The sequence below is a fragment of the Chamaea fasciata genome, unplaced genomic scaffold (genome assembly GCF_029207755.1).
Source record: "Chamaea fasciata isolate MVZ Bird 193981 ecotype frontalis unplaced genomic scaffold, bChaFas1.0.hap1 SCAF_1, whole genome shotgun sequence".
Taxonomy (NCBI): domain Eukaryota; kingdom Metazoa; phylum Chordata; class Aves; order Passeriformes; family Sylviidae; genus Chamaea; species Chamaea fasciata.
The window spans coordinates 37,294,454-37,298,153 of NW_027094086.1; the positions used below are offsets into that span (position 1 = coordinate 37,294,454).

At 54.8% G+C, this 3,700-nt stretch overlaps 1 long non-coding RNA gene across 1 annotated transcript; it reads right to left on the reverse strand.

Moving 5' to 3' along the window:
• Positions 1 to 433: 433 nt before the first annotated feature.
• Positions 434 to 2,913, reverse strand: LOC136301921 (uncharacterized). Its single transcript, XR_010723962.1, has 3 exons — positions 2,358 to 2,913; positions 1,489 to 2,250; positions 434 to 905 (listed from the first exon to the last, which is right to left on the reverse strand). It is a non-coding gene; the product is annotated as an uncharacterized lncRNA (long non-coding RNA).
• Positions 2,914 to 3,700: the final 787 nt, after the last annotated feature.

A 3,700-nucleotide genomic window follows, 5' to 3' on the forward strand; every position in this document is an offset into this window, starting at 1 on the left:
CAACATCAACAGACTAGCAGCATAACAGAGGTCACCTGTTGGAAAAGCTCCAGGAAAGTTCCCACATACTCAGGGAGGCAAGAATGTGTTGAGTCAAAGTCTATTAGGAAATGAATCTGGCAAGCTGAGTGGGAGGTGCCTGCCTCCATCTTACCCTCAAAAATACTTTGGATAGTGTTTCACAGCTACTACCCTGAAAGGCCAAGAAACCCATTGTAAATTGCAGTGTGATCCCCAGGACAGCAATCCCCTTAGCCAGGAGTGATTTGTCAGCAGGTGGACAGGGAAGGGTGGTAACAGGAGCCATGGACTCCTCCCTAATTCAAGAAGGGAGATTTTTCCCAGCAGGATCTTGATAAGCCCAGCAAACAACCCAAGAGCACATCACTGAGTCTGTCTCAGTCTGCAGTCTCCCATCCCACATTCACACACCTTTGGGACAGAGCCCTCAGCTTTTGTGGGTATTTTCTCAGCCCTGACCAGGTAAAACCTGGGGGACACATGAAATGGACCTGTACAGTCCATTGCTGGGAGGAAAGTGGCTGCATCCATGGGACAGAGAAGGAGGGCTGGGGCTATAACAGCTCACCTCATGAATACCACTGCAAACACCACAACAGAGGGTCAAGGTCTCCAATAGATGGTTTCCCAAGGCTTTATAGTTCAGCTGTAAAACTGTGTGCTGGGACAAAAGTTGGCAGCATGGGAACAGAGTTGTGGCACTTTTCCTCTGCAGATTTGCCTCAGCCATTTCTCAGCTCACACCCTGCTCAAGAACTGAGCTGGAGCGATTGCATTTGAGCACTGCATGGCCAAAAAACCTATATGTTCAAGGAGAAGTAGAGAAGAATCCAGTGCAGGATCGGCATTACCGAGCTGTCTTGTGCCTCTGGGATTGCTCCGTGCTGAAAGAAGACAATAAATAACAGTGACTGATGGTGGTAGCAGCATGCCCTCTGCAGAGGGCTCTGTGGAGGATGCCAGCGGGATCTGCAGGCAGGATGGTGGCTTGGGGTGCCCAGGTGGTGCCCAGCCCCACACTCTGTGGGCAGGCACTACCGCCTGCCACAGAAGCAAATTAATGCCTCCCCTCCCTCCCTCCCTCCCTGCTTCCCACCCGCTCCTCGCACCACCTCAGTGGCCACCGGGGAGGGAGCCCGGGGGGCGCCCGGTGGCGCAGGGACACAGGTGCCTGTCACCTGCTCCCAGCACCATCTGGGGTAGAGGAGGATGGAGCCAGCAGCCTGGTCTCCCTCATCCCCTTCTCCTGCCTGACTGGGGGAGGGTCTGACCCTGCAAGGGTGGAAGTCGGTTTCTAAAAACCACAGCCATTTGCAAGGCATAGTGGGTGGAGTATTTGAAATTGCTTGAAATCGTTTTTTAAAATAAGAAAGAAGGAAAGGAAGCAGAGCTGCAGTGTTCCAGGTGGGAAGCAACAGGACAGCAGCCCCAGGTTCAGCAGACTGCACTGGCAGGAGATGGACCAACCTGCTAAGGCCACACGGTGACATCACCACTGCCCTCTCGGACATTCCCTGCGCTGCAGGGCCCCCACCACGCCCAAAGCTGTGTCACTTCAGACAGTGCCCCAGCACAGGGGCAAGCAGGGCTTCCTGTCCTTGTAATCCATGGTGGGCTTTGGAAACCAACACCTCACTGGCACCTCCCCTGGCCTCCTGCTTTTTCCTGTCCAACTTCAGCTCCTTTCCCTTGAAATCGAGTTAAGGGAGGCCTGGGCTTTTCCTTTTGCACAGATGAGTTGGAGGGTGCTGCGGGGGAGGGGTTGCTATAATTGGATCACTCACTGTGTGACTAATCACAGTGCTGGTAACCACAGTGACTGTGGTTTTAACCTTACTTGGTCATTCCCAAGCCACCGGATGACCCAGCCATCTGCAGCAGGGCAGGCAGCCCACACCCTCACTGCCAGCCTCTGTGTGGGTGGGGCAGGGGCCGTGGGACATCAGCCGTAGTCCTTTTGTCATCTCTGTGCTGGCGGATTTCTGGACAGGTGTGGGTAGGTTGGGAGCGTGACCACAGAGCAGGCAGGACCAGGAGCTTGTGGTGGGGACAGTCAAAACATCCAGCTCCAGGTCTGAAATTGGGGTGTTCCCTAGAGGAAGGGCTCAGGCTCGGCCCAGGGACAAACCCATAGCTCTGCACCTCTGTGTCTGGATGTGGCTGGTGACATCCGTGCTTGCTGCAGAAGTGGCAGCTGACTGCCCTCAACTTGCCCTGGTGCATCTATTTCTGGCAAGGGAGAAACAGATAGATTATGGATGGTAGATCAGATTAAGTTTTGATTCTTATTCATTTGAGTAAGAACAATCCTTAAAAGCCAATATTAACCTCTTTACCTTTAATTACCCAGTCAATTGCTGGCCATCCTGGCAGTTCTGCATTTACCAGGCGACCTGATGAACCTGAATTCGGATAGGGGCAGCACTGCGTCGGCTGCCACTGTTTGTTGGGAAGCAGAGCTACAGTGAGGTGTGTCAGGGCACTCGCCTTTCTCTGTAACAAATACAGGGTAGCAAGGTGAGGCCAGGGCACCCCCACCTGCCCCGTGCAAACACAGCCACATGGGAAAGCCAGGCGGCTGCTGCCGCTGTCGCTCCTTTTGAGCCCCGTGTTCAGTTTCTCCAAAGGAGGACGGAAGGAAGCAACAAATGGGAAGGAAACGGGCCCGCTTGTGAAATCCAAAACCGGATCGGTAAGAAAAACATCATAAATTATGGATCCCCTGGAGCCGCCGGCAGCCTGTCACTGTGCATGATCTGTCTCCATTGTACTTTTCTGTGTGGGTGAAACTGTTGTAAACTAACACAGGGCGAGCTTTTTCTGCCGAGGATCGCTGCCCACTGCTGGAAGAGCCCTCTGCCTTCCAGCACAAACAGGCCATTGCAAACCAAATGTTTCGTGTAACCGATAGCGGCCCCAGCGGATAGGCAAGCCCTTGAAGAGGGTGAAGGGGAATGAGGCTTTCAGCTGATCCTGCTCACTGGAGCTTAGCACCGGTGGACGCGCCAGCTGCAAGGACGGGGACGAGCAGCCTGGGCCAGCACAAGGCTGCCCATTGTTCCCCAATACGCTGCTGGAAAAGACAACCGGATTAGGGGAGACGAGTGGCAGCGCTGCAGTGCAGGACACCCGTGCTGGGAGCCGGGCTGTGTCCCGACCCTCAGCCCCGGCTCCCAGGGGCGGTGTGGGGGGCACATGGGGAGCATCCAGCGTATGGTCGTCCCAGAGCAGCAGGGGTTATGGGTTGTGGAGAGGAGGATGTTCAGCCCCCCAGCTGCACCAGCCTGTCTCGGATACCAGATGCAAGCGGGCAGAGGGAGGAGGGGAACGGGAGCAGAGAACGAACTCAAGGTCAAATAGCGAGGGGAGGGGAAGGAAGAGGAGGTGGCGAGGAGGGGAGGAAGGGTGTCCCCCACGCGGGTGGAGAATCGCTCTTTATCCACCCTCCTTCCCCCCCTTTCCACACGCCAACCACGGAGGCAGCCTCTCATCAGGATATTTATGAACACACGCACAAATGGGAGGCTGAGGGGAGGCAAAAAAAACCCCAACAAAACAACACCAACAACCACCCAATCCTGTTTTGCTCATTCTCTTTCTTCAAAGAGCAGATGTGCTGTGGCCTGCAAACCGAGAAGGACACTCCCTTGCTGTTAGCTAATTTAGGCTGACATGTTAG